At 35.6% G+C, this 21,101-nt stretch overlaps 1 protein-coding gene across 3 annotated transcripts in view; it reads right to left on the reverse strand.

Annotated features, from left to right (window-relative positions):
- bcl9 (BCL9 transcription coactivator) overlaps positions 1 to 21,101 on the reverse strand; it is a 118,814-nt gene that overhangs the window by 15,653 nt on the left and 82,060 nt on the right. For 2 of the 3 annotated variants that reach the window (XM_051892604.1, XM_051892597.1), the window contains exon 3: positions 12,548 to 12,625. The gene's annotated coding sequence lies outside the window, so the exon portion shown is untranslated. Of the gene's footprint in view, positions 1 to 4,282; positions 4,428 to 12,547; positions 12,626 to 21,101 lie in introns of those variants that run through there. The other variant, XM_051892609.1, reaches the window with a different exon arrangement.

The following is a 21,101-nucleotide window of genomic DNA, read 5'->3' on the forward strand; positions in this document are numbered from 1 at the left end:
AGAGAACAGTTAGTTAATACCATGAAAGCAAGCAAACATTTACCTTTGGTTGACTTCAATTATTTCAATATCAAAATAGAAAAGATTAAGAAAAAAAAAAAAAAAAGTCAAAATACAACATCCAAAAATCAAACTAAACCACATCCATAAATAAATAAATAAATAAATAAATAACTGACAAACTTTCAAAAAAAATCAAAATGCAACAGGTCAAGAAAAATATCAAAATGTTAAACATTTAGAAAAAAAACAAAAACAAATGAAACATTCAAAATAATGAGGGTGCCAAAAATGGGTGTTAAAATGATTAGAAATTAAAAAAAAAAAAAAAAAAAAAAAAAAAAAAATCTAAATACAAGACACTACAACAAACCAACAGTTTAAGAGCAATTTTGTATTTGTTTACTTTTCAATAAAAAAAAAATTAAAAAAAAGTGAAAATACACCATGTTCAGAAAAACGTCAAAACACGATTAGCCTATGTCTCAATGATAATATACACTAACGATTGTGACCAAAAGTTTGGGGTCGTTAAGATTTTTTAAAAATGTTTTTGAAAAGTGTCTTATGATCATCAAGGATGCACTTATTTGATCAAAAATACAGTAAAGGCAATAATATTGTAAATTATTACAATTTAAAATGGTTTATATTTTATTCTATTTTATTCCTGTGATGCAAAGCTGAATTTTCAGCATCATTACTCCAATCTTCAGTGTCACATGATCATTCAGAAATCAAATCATTCTAATATTACGATTTGCTGCTCAAATTTATGGAAATGTGATACTTTTTTTTCAGCATTCTTTGATGAATAGAAAGTTTAAACAGAAAACAGCATTTATTTGAAATAGTAAAAACATTCATAATTTTGCTAAAGATCTGTACCTTTTGATCCATTTAATATGTCCTTCCTGAATAGAAGTATTAGATTCTTCCCAAAAAAATGAATGGCAGTGTATTTTAAATCTACTTATCTCCCTGCATTGCCACACCTAAACTAGCTCTAGAGAAGTAACCAACTTCAGGTCACATGTTTACTTGTTTGTCCACCTGTGCAGACATGTTCCATAAGAGTTCTGAATAACCTCAAGTGTCTATGAACATTCACACCAAATTACTACCCCATGAAATCCACAGAACATTCAAATCACATCCAAGACAAATGTTCTCAAAAAATACCGGTCATGCCAAGAATACAAAAACATTATAAAAAACACTGCACATTTGCCAAAACACTGAAATTCAAGGTGAGAAAATGTGGAACTGTGAATCTGCCAGGCAGTGGCCATCATCCAAAACTGACTGAAGAGTCAGACTGAAGGCCACCAAAATAATGATTTGCTGAAAACAAGAAGTCATGTAACATCTCGGATGGAGGCGTGTGATAGACCGAAAACAGTTTGCTGGAGGATTTTGTTGTCTGAACCAGAACATCACACTAAGAACACATTAACAGGAAGGAGAACCATCATGTTTTAAAGACAAGTCTCTGTAATAGGACTGGAAAACTTAAAAATCCAAGCAAAATGGATGGAACCAAGGACGGAAAGTTGGAGGACTCAAATAACCAACTGGACAATACTTTGAAACATTCAGGAAAAGTCAGTCTCAGATGAAATCTGTAGATGATGTACTTCAATTTGAAAAGTTTTTTCTCTAAAGTATTTCAGTATTCAGTATTTTTTTCTAAAGAAAATTTATATTTTTATTCAACAAGGTTGCATTAATTTGATCAAAAGGTATATTAAAGACACAAGTTACAAAAGATGTCTATTTCAAGTAACACTGATTGGAGTAATGATGCTGAAAATTTAGCTTTGCCATCACAGGAATAAATTACATTTTACAGATAAAATATTACAAATGCCCATTTTCTATCACAATATTACTGTTTTTACTGTATTTTGATCAAATGGTAAGGAGACTTCTTAATTCTTTTTAAAAATCTTACTGACCCCAATCTTTTGAACAGTAACCCGAATCAGACCCCCACGGTATATCAGAAATTTAAAAAGTACAGATTACAAGAGTGAGAAACATGTACCACTTCAAAAACTCAACTGATAACAGACTAGTACAAATCTTTTCACTCTGCAATAACCTACAAAAATCACAGGAATGAGAATGATTGCATTTGTCTTTCAGGATGTGCTAGTGCTTCTGTGTGTGAATGAGATTGTGTTAACATGTCGTGGCCTTCTGCTGTTACGCAAACGCTAGCTTTCATAAGATATGAGAACCCTCTCAAAAAGCTGCAGTGTCAGACTGTGTTGTCATCCAGAAAATATTCAGGGCAGCTTCCAAAACACTCAAATGATGCAATCATCTCACATATTCCCTCCCAGCCTAACAGTGAGAACTGAAAGACAGCACTAACTCAACACTAAACCTAAAGCTTTTATGAAGCTTCTCAGAAAAAAGGGCAAATGTTTATTATAATATAATAGTTTATTATAATGCAGGTAAATTCCAAATAAAACATTCCTAGTCATAGTTTACCATTTTTAAACACCATCTAAACGCAGTCGCAATCCATCTTAACCTTCTTTAAACAAATAAAACAACAACATATGCCACTAATATGTAATATGATTTAATATTAGGGCTCTATATTTGCATTTGTAAGTTAAAATAATGCGTGTGAATGTGAAAAATTATTTGGGCGCATCAGTGACATGATTGAAACTTAATATCATCAGAATAAAAACTCCTTAATGCATTTAACGATACAAATTGCTTCACACACTTATTGGCTGCTTTTCATTCCTTTCTATTCATGTCAACAGAGAAAGCAAGCATACATATGCTGTTAAGCATTAACGCTTGTTATCGATTTATTAAAATTATGAAAGTGTTAACGTTTTTTTTTTTTTTTTTTTTTTTTTTTAACAGAGCAAAAAGCAAATCACACTACCATTTAAGTGTTTGAGGTTGGTATGTTTTTGAAAAAAGTCTCTTATGCTCACCAAGGCTATATTTATTTGATCAAAAATACAGTAAAAACAGTAATATTGTGAAACATTACAATTAAAAATAACTGTTTTCTATTTATTCTTGTGATGCCAAAGCTGAATTTTCAGCATCATTACTCCAGTCTTCAGTGTCACATGATCCTTTAGAAATCACTGAAATGTGCTGTATGTTTGTTTTTTGTTTTTTTGTGACTGTACTAAAGCATAAAAATACCATATGTTTGCAGAGATTTAGGAAACATGCCAAGTTTGCTTTCTTGTTTCTCTAAAACAAAACAAAGCTACAGCAAGTTATTCTACTTTGAAATGTGCGTTCTGTGTCGAAATGTCAGTTTTTGTTTTGGTGTGTGTGATCCCGCCCACTGCCGATTTACCCAATAGTATTCTGACACCCCGGGTTGCCAGTTGTTGGAAAATACAGCGTGTTGCAGCCATGCAATCAAGCAAACGAACTGGGTCAAAGATCTGTTGCATGTCCTCAATCTGGCAACCCATGTGAGCGTCAAGTCTGAAGATGAGGAACGCAACAATATTGTGACCCGTCTCAACGGCTAGCTGTCAATATTACATACTGTACCTTTTTCCATGGGTTGATTCCTAAAAGAGATATTTTACTGTCAGTATTCTTTGTTGAAAAGTTCAAAATAACAGAATTTATAATATTATAAATACTGCCACTTTTGATCAGTTTAATGCATCCTTGCTGAATTAATTTCTTTCAAAGAAAACAAGCATAGAGCTCTGTTTAATATCAAAAAGTAAAAAGGAAACACAGAATGAGAAATGAACACGTCAAATGAGGCAGCCATTTCATTTTTTTGTCATTTAAAGCTGGTGGTTTCCTTGCATGGCCCCTCTCTCTCCTCCTGAACCCACACTTGCATACTGACATTCTCAGATTTCACCGTTTGCAGTGTGAGAGGCCGCCAGGCCGGTGTGCTGCTCTAATGGCGTACAGCGGCAGCAGCATGGCCGTCAAGCCTTCTTCAGCCTGCCACAGACATTTCTCTTCATGCACGCACACCCACCAACACCGTTGCCAAGGCAACCCCAACCGACAGGCCCTGGATCTACAACAGCCTCAAAAACACACGCGCACCCACCAATCTGCTTGAAGAGTTAGAACACGTGCACTTAAAGGTACAGACAGATACTTGCACACACAGTTTTACTACATTTCTGTAGTCTAAAGGCTTTCAAGAGACACAGAGGAATTTCTCTTTGAAACAGCATCCACAGACAAATTTTGAAACATGAACATTTTTTTAAAATGCAAAAAAAAAAAAAAAAAAAAAAAAAACACAAACCCTGTTAAACTCAATGCCCGATTGCGAGTCTAAGAAGCCTGTGATGAGGTTTGAACTTGTGGGCTAGAAACGGGTGAAGAGAATGCATGTTGTGCATTCAAGCTCAGACTTTTCCACTTCCTTCTCAGAAATGGACAAACATTCCAGAATGCGCTTACACTTCCTGTCCAGCCTTGAGTGAGTGGGGACAAGAAAGAGGTGAAAACAGTGGCCAGCGCGATGAGATATCCGGTTAAATCTGAAGAATCACAACTTCAACAATGCAGGCTGAAAATATTCATACTTTAATATATTGTAAACAAAATAAAAAAAATTATAAATAAATAAAATCATTTAACTACATACATTTTCTTATTATTAGTAGTATAACATATATATACACACACACACTTGTATATAACACAAAAGAAAGAAAGAAAGGAAGAAAGAAAAACAGAAAAGAGAAAGCAAGAGAAAGAGAAAGCGAGAAAGAAAGAGAAGAGAAAGCAAGAGAAAGAGAAAGAAAGACAGAAAAGAGAAAGCAAGAGAAAGAGAGAAAGACAGAAGAGAAAGCAAGAGAAAGAGAAAGAGAGAAAGACAGAAGAGAAAGCAAGAGAAAGAGAAAGAGAAAGAAAAGAGAAAGCAAGAGAAAGAGAAAGCAAGAGAAAGACAGAAAAGAGAAAGCAAGAGAGGTTTAACACATCTTTAATATGAAAACAATTGATTACAATTACATTACATTCTTAATTATATAAATAATACAATAAAAAAATGCCAAAGCAAGCAAGAGAAAGAAAGACAGAAAAGAGAAAGAGAAAGAGAAAGAGAGAAAGACAGAAAAGAGAAAGCAAAAGGAGAAAGCGAGAAAGAAAAAGTGAAAAAGAAAGAAAGAAAGAAAGAAAAAAGAAAAAGAAGAGAAAGCGAGAAAGAAAAAGCAAGAAAGAAAGAAAAGAAAGAAAGAAGAGAAAGCAAAAGCGAGAAAGAAAGAAGAAGAGAAAGCGAAAGAAACAAAGTGAGAAAACGAGAAAGATAAAGAAAGAGAAAGCGAGAAAGAAAAAGTGAGAACGAAAAACCGAAAGAAAGCGAAAAAAGCGAGAGATAGAAACCAAGAAAGAAAGACAAAGTGAAAGAGAAAGCAAGAAAGAAAAAGTGAGAAAGAAAGCGAGAAAACAAGAGAAGAGAAAGCAATAGAAAAAAGAGAAAGCGAGAAAGACAATTGAGAACGAAAGGACCGAAAGTGAAAAAGAAACAATGCGAGAGAGAAAAAGCACCAGAAAGCGAGAAAGAAAACCAAAGAAACAAACAAAGCCAGAAAGCAAGAAAGAAAGAAAAGAGAAAGCATGAGAAAAAAAAGAAAGTGAGAAAGAAAAAGTGAGAAAGAAAAAGTGAGAAAGAAAAAGTGAGAAAGAAAAAGTGAGAACAAAAAAGTGAGAACAAAAAAGTGAGAACAAAAAACCGAAAGTGAAAAAGAAAATGCGAGAGAGAAAGAAAGCGAGAAAGAAAGACACAAAGCGAAAAAGAAAGCAAGAGAAAAAGCGAGAACGAAGAACGCAAGAAAGAAAGCGAAAAATAAAGAAAGCGAGGAAGCAAGCAAGACAGAAAGAAAGAAAGCAAGCTTCGACTGTATCGCGCAGTGCTACAAGTAGATCAAGCCCGTTCACTGTATATTTCCACAATCCATTACCTCAAAACTGGCACAGCAATATCAAGGATACATGGCAGGGCGCTCGGGATGCGGCCGGCCGGCGGTTCTGCTACAGGGCATCATCAGGAACGCAAACAGGCAAATAGAAAAATAGCAGGAGGTGCGTCGTGCACACAGACAGCAGAGCTGGACGCCACAGAGCCGTGAGGCTTAAATGACTATATGAACTGTGTAATGGGCTGTTTACGGCAGAGGTCCTGCCACCCTTATTCAGTTAAAGCAAAGCTTCCTAAACTGCATTTCCATTTTGCATGGCTCAAGGGCTGTATACTCCCACTTATAAATCATAAAGAGAGTGTGCATGTGTGTAGGAGACGTGTGGGCCCGACCACTCGCGTGCAGCATCATGGTGAAAAGGATTTTTTATATTTTTTCCCTCACACAGACAAAAAGAGCTGCTATAACCTTGAAAGCCATTGCCTTTGGGTGGAAAAAAATAAATAAACACATGCACACACTTAAGTTGTCGTTTAATGCTAGCTGTGGTTTTCCGTACCCAAATCCTAGTCTTTACCAATATAGACGTTGTACGAAACTGGTATTATATTGCTCTTAGATGTAGCTTCTGTTAATATAATAAAGACAGCTAAAGAGACAGCTAGCATGATTTACAGCTAGATATAGCAGCCAGAACAAACAGTCGACATAAAATCCATCAATCTGAACCGTTCAGAGTTAGATGGTTATGGAGAAATGTTTTCATTCCTTATAAAAAGGACAGACATATGCAAATCCCATTTATAACGCACAAATGATTGAGTCTAAACTGACCGTCTGCTTTGGCTGACTGCCTGCAGTGACAAAGACGCAAACAAGCAGATCTGCCTGTAAATTGTAGATTATTGACTAACTGCAGGGCCGTCGCAGACTGACTAGACATTCATGCATCTGACAGACACTTTTACACAAAACGACTAGCATTGCATTCAAACTATACATTTGAATGCGTGAATCGAACTCACGACCTTCACACTGCTAGCACCAGACTCAAGCTACAGGGATGCTTCAATGACTGCGTTTACATGTGCACTAATAATGCAATTTTCCACTGTTTTAATCTACTTACGTCAAATGCAAAACACATTTCTATGGACGTATTGGATATTATTCGTTGCCGTGCTGAAAATTGCAATGCCAATGTAACACTGCCATTGCATGAAGATACGGAGCAGAGGCTGGCAGCGAGTTGTGTTGACAGTTCAGCGATTCGTAGTAGAGCTGCACGATTAATCGTAAAAAGATTGTGATCTCGAATCAAACACCCATGCGATCTTATTTTATGACAACAATTTGCCCGTGTCTATTAAACCTTAACCAAAATCATACCGGAATATTCAAATCTGTGTTTGTGTTGCCACACTGAGCTAGAGAGAGCAGTTTTGAGCCACACAATAGTTATTTTTGGGTTAGAAATATTCAAATTATCACAGAAGTACTGAGATAACAGTTTAAATTTAGGATATAAACACTGATGTCTACGAAGTAGACCTTAAATACCCGGATGATGCACTAAATTAACAGAAAAAGCGAAGTGTGGAACGCTAGACACTTTATGCACTCAACTGTCGCAGCTTTAATTACGTAGCGGAGGGGGAGAGGCTATTAGGCTGCATTTACACTGCAAGTCTTAATGCACAGATCCGATCTTTTGACCATATCTGATTTTTTTGGACCACGTGCTTACATTTCTTTTAAAAGTGACCTGTATCCGATGTCTCCATTTTACACTGCACTTGGCAAAACGAACCAAAAAGAGCATATATGACATCACAAATCAATTTTGATGGTACACTGAGTTTAATTTATTGACATGAATTCATATAGAAACCCATTTAATGCAATAGTTACATCCCTACATCAAAATAATACAAATTCTTCATTACAGTACGTACGCAGCTCCGCTGGAAGCGTGCGAGTGGAATAATACTCGGGTAGATATTTGTTAAACATGTCACAGCTTCTGGGTTCGAATCCACCGTCCTATACTAGGTTTTAGTCATTAAAAACAAATGCGTTCATCAGTGATTGTATATCAAGGGCAGGTATAAGTTTGTGTGCTTTTTATTTTGTGGTTTCAATGGAACAAATGGGTAGTCTCCACAATGGGACTGAAGCACGCGTCTGTGCACGAGCCGTCGTCACTGACAACAGTGGCAACGAGCACTCAGTGTGATTTCAAGAGCAACACATTTCAATATTAGATCGCCTTTTATTTAACACAAACAAATGAAATGAATACTTTGCCAGTCAACTAGAGATGTTCCGTTTGTTATAGGTATGTCTGTACCGCGAAATATTAAAAAAAACCCTCACTTTTCAACGACTCAGGTGTCGCATTTACAGGGGAATATCTGATCTGTCCGCTTACACTGCAGGCGCAAAAAAATAAATAAATAAATAAATAAATAAATTATCGGAATTGGGTCACTTGAACCATGCGGTGTAAATGGGGCCTTAGACTTCGATGTTGAATGACAAAATAACCTTACACGGGACAATCGGGATCTCTATTTGAAACCAAAAAAAAAAAAAAAATTGTGATTCTCATTTCATCCAGAATCGAGGAGCCAAATGATGGGAAAAATAAAGTTAATTCTTGAAGTTGTGTGCACAGCATGTGTCATCTGTGTATGTTCAAGCACGTGATTAATTGGATGGGAGGCTCGCTGCAATGGAGTGTTGTCAAAAGTCGGTACTGAAATTTTAAAAATGTGATGCTTTGAGCACTGTTGAGTGGATTCGTAAACAACTCTGATTGGCCATTGCGTTCATGCTCTCATCAGATATGTCTGTGATTGGCAACAATGATCAACGCACGGGAGCGTTTGAAAGCACACAGAAGTGTTTGAAAGCGGAAACGTTTGAAAGCAGCCGTCTATCAGCAGACCCGTCCGCTGATAAACGCCTGCTTTCTAACGCTCCCGTGTGTATCGGTGCAAACGCTTGACGAAGAGCGTCATTGAGGTCTATTTACAACATATTTTTGAAGCGTTGATCATTGTAGCCAATCACAGACGTATCTGATGAGTGTGTAAACACAATGGCCAATCAGAGATGTTTACGAATCCACTCAACAGCGTTCAAAGCATCACATTTTTAAAACTGGTACTGAAGTCGGTACTTTTGACAATTCCACTACAATGTTCTGTTTATTCATCAACAGAAAACAGCAGACTAAAAGATCAATTCTTGGGATTTAGGAAGAATCGATATCAGCTCATAAAAATGAAAATCGATTAAAATAGAGATATCAATATTTTTTTACCCAGCCCTTGGGTTTACATGCCTGTTTATAACAATTAAAATTGGCATACACCATTTTAATGCGTTTATGGTTGCTAGGATTATGAGCTTAATTCCACTAGTTTGATCGAAGTATTCTGTTTACATGAAGTTACATGAGGGTGCATGTAAATGCACTCATTGTATAGACACTTCTGAGACAAATCAGTAAAGATCATATTGTAGTGTGTTTGAAAGCAAACAAGGTGAATAAATAATTTCTGGCTTTGAGCAGTCAAACCTTTCTCAGCTTACACTGTGATTCTAGATAGATTGAGAATCACTTATTTTTAACGATTCTCTTATGATTCTGAATAGACAACTAAACAAAATAACATGTCATTTTAACATGCATCCTTCAAAGGACGCAGACTTCATAGGTCACACCTTCGAAGTCAGAGAAGGTCAAACTGAGCATTGTTAAATGGGACGGTCTAGCCAACGAAGGATCACTCGTTGCCTAGCAATTGTGACAGCTTCCGTTGACGAGCGGCAGGAACGTTTCTACTGGACTTTTTTGAAAGTTCAACTGTCTGAAAACAAAACAGGGTTCACAACTTATCTAAACATTTTCACCCTGGTCCATTTAAGTACATAATAAAGAATATAAACTACTGGTTCACACTCCGATTAACATGGAAACTCAACACCAACGTGGAAAAAGACAGGATTTATCACATCATACCTGGTTATGATATGGTTTTACATCACAGAGCTGCTGCAGAGATTTACAGAAACAGGTCCACCATAAATATGGCACACTTATGAACTGATAAGTGACTTCATGTAATTAGTCTATTTATCAGTCAGGAGGAGGACGTAGTCCTGCACCTGCAGATCTTTCTTCCAGCAGAGATCTGCTCTAACACCTGACTGTAATTTATAAGTGATAAAGTGAACCAAAGACCCTGATTAGCTCTTTCAGGTGCGCGTTTAATTACAGCCGCAGCTCAAGTCTGCAAGAAGGCAGATCTCCAGAAGCTCTGATCTATTCTATGTACATAACACCTTTTTTTTTAAAAAAAATCTAACAATATTTACAAATAAAACAATTAAAAGGTGGACTATATGCTCAATTAGGGATGTCAACAGTACTGGTATCTGTGTAACAAGTTCAAGAAAAAAATTAAGAGAACGCACTTACTGCTCTTCGCTAGGTAACTTTAATAACATAATACGATTTAATAAGTAGATTTAATAAGTCCTCTACAATCTAACATGAAACAAAACTAATTTTAATTACAGGTCTCCTTCTCAGTCAAACCAATCAGTATTAAACAATCAGCATTAAATAAATCCTTACTAAAATCATTTACAGCCAATAATCATGCAGTGAACACTACGCTAATAATTTAATTATTGCTTGAAGGCTAGTAGGCTACATTGCATTGTTTAATTGTTTAAAGAGGAATGTGTGTTCATTTAGCATATTAGTTTTTGTGGTATTAAAATGACCAGAATCAATCAAATTTACCCACAACTGCATGGTTAAAATCAAATGAAAGTGAGCCTATAAGCAAATGACAAGCATGGTTGAGATGTGTACACTCATTCTTACAGATAAAGGGATTCGTTGGTCATAAACCAGCATTATTAGCTAAAAGTAAATTAATTGGGGGTTTTCATTACATTGAACTTTATTTCGGGGGCGTTCACTATTATTTGAAAATTTCTTCAGAGCCAAACAAATAAATTCTGAATTATAATTATTGATTTTGGGAGCCATAAAGAGACCCAGAAACTTTTTGGTGCACAGAGCCATTGTATTACAGCATCCAGCCCAGTTGTTTTAGTGCCCAGATACATCTGAGGAATGCTATACGCTCCTACAGACCATACTGGAAAACGGCCCCAGTGTACAAATGCCTAAATGTCTAATGCCTCAAACAGCAATCCAGACTGCCTCAGCCTCATCCACGTGTGGTGCATCCGTTCCTCAAACTGACTATTTAACTGTATCTAAAGTTGGTTCACAGGTTCATGTCTGGTGAACAGGGTCCAAGGATCTGAACCTAAACAAGCCTACTGTTCTGCAAAACTATTTCTTTAAAAGACCAATAGAGGTCCCATCTATGTTTAAAAAAAAAAGTCCACCTGTGTGAATGAAGGTCATGAACAATGGCTAAAATGATCACCACATATTTTGAACCAGTTGAGGATGTGTGGTCCACAAATAACCCAACTCAGCAGACTCCAAACCATCACTGAACATCAACTGTCCAGAACAGTTGCCAGTTGTAACATGATTAGGGTCAGTAAGTGTTTTTTAAAGAAATGAATACTTTTATTCTGCAAGGATGCATTCATTTGATCAACAGTAAAAGTAAAGAACAATTCAGGATGCACTTTGCCGAAAACCGAAAATAATAATTGAAAATAAATGTTGTAATAATCAATTAATCAAACTTAATTTTAGCTACTTGAGTGCTGATTATTAAATGAGTTGTACAAACATTTAAACTGCACATAAGGTAGTTTTTAGATCAAAACGTGCCATCTGAGAAGCTTTAATTAAACGTCTGTTTCGTTCACTGATTTAGGCCCGAAACCGAAAATAACTTCAATTCAATTCAATTCAATTCACATTTATTTGTATAGCGCTTTTCACAATACATATCGTTTCAAAGCAGCTTTACAGAGAATGCATGTCAACATTACAATTTGGAGAATGCAGTTAGCTAATAATGTAATAATTTAGGCAATTAATATACAATCACTGTTAGCAATTTAATTGAAGGTAGAAGTAAAGAGCTCCTGGAAAAATGAATTACATATTAACAATAATTAGGATATATAGAAACTTCAGCCAAAGTTTCGGTGCATCCCTAGTAAAGACATTTATAATATAACAAATGATCAATTTCATAAATGTTCTTTTTCATAAATGTTGAACTTTCTATTCAAAGATTCCTTAAAAAAAAAAAAAAAAAAAAAGTGAAGCAGCACAACTGGTTTCTACTATTTCTTGAGCAGCAAATCAGCATATTAGAATGATTTCTGAATGAAAACTAAAAATTCTGATTTGTCATCACAGTAATAAATATTACTTTAACATATATTAAAATAGAAAACAGTTCTTTTAAATTGTAATAATATTTCACAAAATTACTGTTGTTACTGTATTTCTGATCAAATAAATGCAGCCTTGGTAAGCATAAGACACTTCTTTCAAAAACATAAAAAAAAAAAAAGCCTTACAGACCCTAAACTCTTGAACAGTGCTGTATATGAAACCCATAAATACATCACAGCTGTTGTTTGACACAGGCATGAAAATAAGATATGTAAGCTGCACTCACCATGTCCCTCTTTGTCACGATATAGCTGTGGCCATGACTGCACTGACTGCAACAGAACACCACCAACCACACAACGATCTGAGAGCGAGAGAAACAGAGAATACACATTTATTAAACACACTCAGAGGGCCACTGTAACACCGCTGATGAAATGCTTTAAGAGGCAAGAGTAGTGTGTTAAAGCCAAATCTGCAGAATGGACTGAGGTAAAGGCTTGATTAATAATAGATGGGTGAAATAGATTTTGATTGAATGACACTTGTTTGAAATGTGTATCATTATATTGAACCTTTAGAATCGTTGAGCATGTCAAACCCTCTCCCACACTCACTCTATATGCTGTAATATACCATTATGAAGCCTGTGAAAGGAATATTTCAACCAAATCACCATTTACTCACTCATGTCATTTAATACCTGTATGATTCCTCTTTTTTCAAGTAAAACCCTGCCATCAGAAGTAGCTCTGTAGCTCAAGATGTAAAGCTCCGGGTTTGACATCAAATGACAGTAAATGTGACTGTTTTTTATATATATATATATATGAAAAAGAAAATGACATTTGAAAGTGGATACCAAGAATTTAAATTAATTTTAACCTTTCTTTTTTACTTCTTTTTTTTTGTCACACACTACAGTTCAAATGTTTGGGGTCAGTATGGTTTTCTTGTTTTTGAAAGAAAGTAATACATTTATTCAGCAAGAATGCATAAAATTGGTCTAAAATAAAAAAAGATTTTTATAACGTTACAAATGATTTCAGTCACTCAGTTTAGGGTCCAATTCTCACTATTAACTAACTCTTTACTACAACTTTTGCCTCAAACTCCTAATTACTGCTTATTAATAGTTAGTAAGGTAGTTGTTAAGTTTAGGTATTGGGTAGGATTAAGGGATGTAGAATATGGTCATGCATAATAAGGCAATATGTGCTTTATAAGTACTAATAAACAGCTAATATCCTAGTAATATGCATGCTAATAATTAACTAGTTAATGAGAATTGGACCCTAAACTAAAGTGTTACCAAGATTTCTATTTCAAAACATGAGCATTTATTTGAACTTTCTATTCATCAAAGAATCCTGAAAAACCATTATCATGGTTTCCACAAAAATTAAAAGTTTTCAACATCGATAATTATAAGAAATATTACTTGAGCAGCAAACCAGCATATTAGAATGATTTCTGAAGGATCATGTGACACTGAAGACTGGACTAATGATGCTGAAAATTCAGCTTTGCCATCACAGAAATAAATTACACTTATAAAAATTATTTATAAAAATTAGAGAAGTTACTTTAAATTGTAATATTACACAATATTACTGTTTCTACTGTATTTTGATACAAATCTTACAGATCCTAAACTTTTGTACAGTGAAAAAAGTAATTTGGACCATTTTTTGGTGACTTTTTGTCCTTTTTGGAGCTTGTTGGCTAGGAGACACTACATGCTTCCAATGCAATGAAATGAGCAGCATGAACATCCTTCAAAATATTTCACTTTAAATTCAAATGGAACACGAGGTTTGCATTGCAAACGTGTTTGACTTTGCTGGCAAGCTAAAGTTTGACAGTATCTTTGAGTGTGTTATTGTAAAAAACCAAAACAAACAAACAAACAAACAAACACACACACACACACACACACACACACATACACACACACACACAATAACATGTAAAGTAGACACATATAGATGCACTGACCAGGTGAGAGGCTCTTCTATTCCAAATGTGATTAAGTTAGCAAGCTTGTACCTTTCAATTTAAAAGTAGGTGAATGATTGAAAGCGAAAGAGAAAGTGCGAGTCTGTGTGGGTGTCCCCAAATTTAATAAACTCAGAAATAAGACATGAAAGAATGTTATCAAAGGTTTTAAGCACTGATGCAAACACATCTCCCACAGTTAAAAACTGAGCTTCAAAGCCCACAATCAGACAAAGAGCAGACGAATACAATGGTGTAAAGCAATGATGCATTGTTTTGTTTAAAAGTGACACTCTAAATCCCATCAGAAGTGTCCTCATCTAATGAGGTCACTTCCTACTCCAAACAGGAGCTGATCAACATCCAGTTTCCTCTTTCCCCAAAGTGGTTAAAAGAATCTTCCTGCATCTGGTTCATTGTCATTGCCAAGTCCAGTGAAGCCTATGTTGATTATTATGACATTTTATTATTTGTACAACCTTTAACTGGAAAGTGGCAAAGGTGGGTGGTATTGTGAACTAAAGTTTCCTGCGCGCTAGCATGCTCTATTCAACAGGCCTCGTCTCCCACATATGTGGGTTTTTAATAAATGTGAGCAACAATATAAAAAAGGCATATAGTTGGGTCAGCAGAATATTACACCAAATCAAACCAGAAGAAACTGTGCATCTCCACATGAGAACCATTTCTGTGCTGTTTCTAACAGTGAAATTATTTCTCCTGATGTGACATCAATTGGCCATATCATCGGAGGAAGTCACATTCAGTACAAGCTCCAATGTGATGTTGAGCCACTACCAGAGCCCGAACGGCTGCAGAATTCAGATTATTCTATGGTCACCGCACAGTGTGACTTGGATGTGTTTAGGACAGAGAGAGTGAGAGACAGACGTCGATTGCAAAGGCAGATTCTGTGTATGAGATAAACATCAACACAATGTTTAATATTTCTCCTACACATACAAACACATATGAAACAATTTTAACTTTCCAGACCAGGAAAAAAAAAAAAAAAACGTAATTAAAAGGAATAGTACTGAATAGGATGGTAATTATAGGAATAGTAATGGGGTGTTTACTCACTCTCATGTAGTTTCTAATTCATAAGTCTGTTTTCTTCTGTGGAACACAGAACAAGAACCTTTTAAGGAATGTTCAGGCAAAAAAAATAAATAAATAAAATAAAATAAAATAAAATAAAATAAAATCCCTGCCTACGGCCAGAGATGCTGCTCCAACATCCCTGTGTCCTTAAATAGGAAAAGCAATTTGGAGAATGCATAGATGGAAACTAAAACTAAACGAAACAATTAAATCATCATCAAATAAAAATAAGCAAATAACTGTACTGTGCAAACTAGGGGTGGGAAAAGGAAAAAAGATTCTCCGATGCATCACGATTCTCTCGTCAATGATTCTGGATTGATTCTGAAAATTTCAGTTCTGAAACAGCTGCAGTCTGCTTAACTTCAATTCCACACACATACACAAACACAAACACAAAAAACCCTCGAACCATCCATAAAATAGTCTTCCATAAAGTTTGAAAAGGTTGAAGAAAATTACAAGAGCAATCGCGGGCTTTATTGCATATGATATATGCATTGTGAGAAACGCGTGCTTTGCTTGATGATGTTACACTTTCTTACAATGTGTGGTCTCGCCCGCCGGTATTCCAGCATTTTCTGTTTCCAAATGCTCTACGAAGGCATCATTCATGCCATTTGCAACGCAGTAAGCCTATTTCAATACACAAAACTCACTGACAGACAGCTGCTTTCAAAAGCTCACGTGCGCTGTATGCGACTCCGAGTGAATGCACTTCCATCTCAAAATGCTTTTATGACGCTTAATTAATGCAAAGAGTAAGTTATGTCTTAAGAAATTAAACAGACAGGATAAAACATCTGAATTCAGCCTATTAGATCCACCGCCTGTATATGATGTCATCAGAAATGGACTGCTCTTGACTGGAAAGTATTCAGAAACTTAAAGCACTTGGTTTATTGCTTGTAATATATTTTTGTTCCTCTTTATTATTTTCTATTTGCTTGTCTGTTTAGAAGCTATTTAGCATTTATAATTTATTTAATTTGTAATTATTTTTTAAAAAGTAGCTACTTATAATTACACGAGTAGTTAAATAAGAAAAGAACAAATAAATTTAACATCTGAAGTCTAATTAAATCTAATTAAAGTAATTTTAGAATCGGATTGTGACTCCCAGAATCCGGATCATGAGGTGCCTAAAGATTTCCACCCCTAGTGCAAACTGTCTAATATCTAAGTATAGCAAGCTTTCAGCATGTTAAGTCCTGTCAGTTAAAAAAAAAAAAAAAAAAAACATTTAGTCAACTATCCCCTAATCAAATAGTCAGTTTAGTAAGTCTAGTTGTCCATTGTGATCAATTACCATTCACACACACACACAATTTTCAGTCTTCTAATGCAATACAAAAGCAAACCAACAGACAAAAAAAAAAAAAAAACTGAACATTCCCGCTTCAGCATTTAGTACATCATGTGGCTGAGTTATTAATGGAAGTTTTCATTATGGGGTGATTGCTCCTTTATATCCGCTATGAAAGCATAAACAACACTTATAACTTTTTAACAATCTCGCAAAACACAAAACATTTACGACTTTTCCGCGCCTTCCCTTGTTTTCTGTCAATCACTTCAAGGCTTTCCTCATTCAGCACCTAAAAACATCCTTCAACCCGCCCGTGTCTACGCCCAGGGTTATGTTATTGTCAATCTTTATAACAGTTTTATAGTTATGTGCTAATTAAAGGCTTACAAAATTTGTATCCGCACCGAGCAAGGTGACGGCAGACACGCACACAGAGGTGCTAACAAACACATGACGTGCATGAGATGCACCTCAACTGGGTGTCGTCATGAGTCTGTCAGATAATGTTGCCTCAAATTATAGGTTCTTTTGGGTGCGAACACACATACACCCTGCCTTCAATCAGAAGATGGTGACGCAAGCAGACATGGTACGACTTAACCTTTTGCTGCACAGAGCTTTCACAATAGCATTCCACACATGCTCCAACAAACCAGTTTATCTATTCAGAGAAGACTGGTGCAGAAACCTACATGCTTCCCTGCTGCTGGAAGGCAATGGTTCCGTCTCTGTCCAGTGCTGTAGAACAAAAATAAACCTTGCTCTCACTGCCAATCTGAACCTGAGTGTACTGTACCTGTCTGGCCCTCACAAAGGACGTAGAACACTCTAGAAACGTATATAGGGCCAGCAGGGTTCAATCTAGAAAGCAAAAAATGTATTGTATCAAAGATAGGAAATCTGATCAAACTCTTTTCAAACACAGACTCTGAGAACCACACAAAACTAATGTTCGTACAGTCAGTGTTTTGTATTGACAGCGATATTTCACTGATTCTTTAGGACTGGAGCAAATGCTAATAAACTAGGACAAATAAAATGAAAGAAGTCTCTTATGCTCATCAAGGCTCCTTTTATTTGATCAAGAATACAGTAAAAACTGTAATATTGTGAAATGTTATTACAATAATAAACAGCTTCTCTGTTTTAATATATGTATTCCTGGGAGGCAAAGCTGAATTTTCAGCATCATTACTCCAGTCCTCAGTGTCACATGATCCTTCAGAAATCATTCTTTAGAATAGAGTAGAATAGAATAGAATAGAATAGAATAGAATAGAATAGCTGATTTGCTGCTGAAGAAACATTTATTATTATCAATGATGAAATCAGTTGGGCTAGTGTTGGACAATATGCTCTATAGTCATGCTGTCACTTTATTTGATCATTAAATTTACTCATTTACTCATGATTTATAATTATTTACTTCGTTTAGTTATCGCGGCAAATATATAATTTTGTGAGCAAAGATGGAGTTGGTGATGAACCCAAAAGGCACACCCATGGATATTACGCATACAACTTTGCACCAGAGTTATGCCGGTGAAGGTGTCTCAATCCAGAGTCAATTATTTCCTGAAAGTGAAAGCAAAAACTGACCGAGCTTTTAGCATCTGGCGCTGCACGGCACATTCATTCTCTCAGACACAACAAGAGTTAAGTGCTGATAATGGTATATCTACCATCTTAATTTATAGGCTTAATATTTCTCTTGTGGACCATACATTAATGACAGTGGAGAAAAAAAAAAAAAAAAAAAAAAAGAAGAAATCAATATTTCTTGTTAAACAAGTTTTTTCCCCTCCAAGTCTGTGGGAAGCTGATTTTGATTTATCGATGATTGATTATTGTGCAGTGTTTGGACCTAAAGACTGTAATTAGGCCTAAATAATTTCATAATTTAATAATTTGTAATTGTATTGTTATTAGTGTTATTAGAGTCATTAAAATTTTTGTTAATGTGCTATGGAAACAAAAAATGCTGACAAACAACGGTGCCGTTTTTTGCTTTGCTTAACAACTGTATAAGAATGATGCGTTTCTTTTATAACAAGCACTCTTGACAATTTATGAATAGATCACCTTGCAATTCAATTTTGATGTGGGATGTAGATTCGTAGTGTGTATTTAAAAACAATTTCATTAAAACAACTTGAGCAGTAAACTGTCCTCATTTACATGTCGAATCAGCAGTTCGGAGCGCCAAAGTCACGTGATTTCAGCAGTTTGGCGGTTTGACACGCAATCCGAATTATGATTCGACACAAAAGATTCATTACGCTCCAAAGCTTCATGAAGCAGTGTTTTGAAATCGGCCATCACTATACAGGTGCTGGTCATATAATTAGAATATCATCAAAAAGTTCATTTTTTTATTATAAATTATTTTTAAAAATGAAACTTTCATATATTCTAGATTCCCTACATGTAAAGTAAAACATTTCAAAAGTTTTTTTTTTTTAATTTTGATGATTAGAGCGTACAGCTCATGAAAGTCCAAAATCCAGTATTTCAAAATATTAGAATATTTCCTAAAATCAATCAAAAAATGGATTTGCAAAACAGAAAAGTTAAAGTTCTTTAAAGTATGTTCTTTTGTGCACTCAATACTTGATCGGCAGGACATATTACAGCAAATGACTTGCTCCTAGCACAAATTACTGCATCAGTGAAGTGTGGCATGGAAGTGATCAGCCTGTGGCACTGCTGAGGCACTATTGAGCCTTCAGATCATCTGTATATTGTTGGATCGACTGTTTCTCATCTTTCTCTTGAAAATATCCCATAGATTCAGGTCAGGCATATTGGCTGGCCAATAAAGCACAGTAATATCATGCTCAGCAAACCACTTGGAAGTGGTTTTTGCACTGTGGGCAGGTGCTAAAGTTCTGCTGGAAAAGGAAATCAGCATCTCCATAAAGCTTGTCAGCAGATGGAAGCATAAAGTGCTTCAAAATCTCCTGGAAGATGGCTGCATTGACTTTGCACTTGATAAAACACAATGGACCAACACCAGCAGACGTCACAGCCCCCCTAAATCATTACTGACTTCAGAAACTTCACACTAGACTTCAAGCAGCTTGGATTCTGTGCCTCTCCAGTCTTCCTTCAGACTCTGGGACCATGATTTCAACATGAAATGCAAAATTTACTTTTATCTGAAAAGAGGACTTTCGACCACTGTTCACTGTCCAGTTCTTTTTCTCCTTAGCCCAGGTAAGATGCTTCTGACGTTGTCTCTGGTTCAGAAGTGGCTTGGTAGTCCTTTTCCTGAAGATGTCTGAGTGTGGTGACTCTTGATGCGCTGACTCCGGCTTCATTCTACTCATTGTGAAGCTCTCCCAAGTGTTTGAATCGGCTTTACTTGACAGTATTCTCAAGCTTGCGGTCATCCCTGTTGCTTGTGCACCTTTGCCTACCCAATTTCTTCCTTCCAGTCAACTTTGCATTTAATATGCTTTGATACATCACTCTGTAAACAGCCACCCCATTCAGTAATGACCTTCTGTAACTTACTCTCTTTGTGGAGGGTGTCAATGATTGTCTCCTGGACCATTGCCAAGTCAGCAGTCTTCCCCATTAGTGTGGTTTCAAAAAACAAAAGATACCCGGATTTTATACTGTAGGGATGGTCATTTAATGAAACTCAAATGTAAATATTCTAATATTTTGAGATACTGGATTTTGGACTTTCATTAGCTGTACGCTCTAATCAACAAATTTACAAAAAAAAAAAACTTTTGAAATGTTTTACTTTACATGTAGGGAATCTAGAATATATGAAAGTTTCATTTTTTAAAATAATTTACAATAAAAAAAATGAACTTTTTCACGATATTCTAATTATATGACCAGCACCTGTATAAGTCATTATTTTGTTTTTTTTGGCGCACCAAAAATGTTCTCGTCACTTTATAATATTAATATTAAGGCACTGTACTCACATGAACTGATTTAAATATGTTTTTAGTACATTAATGGATCTTGAGGGAGGAAATGTCATTGCTGGCTATGCAGGCCTCACTGAGCCATCGGATTTCAACAAAAATATCTTAATTTGTGTTCCGAAGATGAACGAAGGTCTTACGGGTGTGGAACAGCATGAGGGTGAGTAATTAATGACATTATTTTCATTTTTTGGTGAACTAACCCTTTAACCTGTTAGTGTTCCACTGTACTGCCCGTGGTACACATACCTTTTAGAAGAGACCAAAACCATCCATATACTCCAAATGGTTCAAGAACAGTATGCAATTTACTCAAAAGGTGATTTGCTCGATTTTGATCGCTTCCATAGACATCAGTGTTTATATCTGAACTGTAAACTTTTATTTATTTATTTATTTATTTTCAATTGAACTCAAAAAGACCCAGCCTGAAAAACACCATTCTACACAATACCCACACATGCTGTTTGAATGTTCAAATG

This window comes from Ctenopharyngodon idella, chromosome 1 (assembly GCF_019924925.1).
Source record: "Ctenopharyngodon idella isolate HZGC_01 chromosome 1, HZGC01, whole genome shotgun sequence".
NCBI lineage: Eukaryota > Metazoa > Chordata > Actinopteri > Cypriniformes > Xenocyprididae > Ctenopharyngodon > Ctenopharyngodon idella.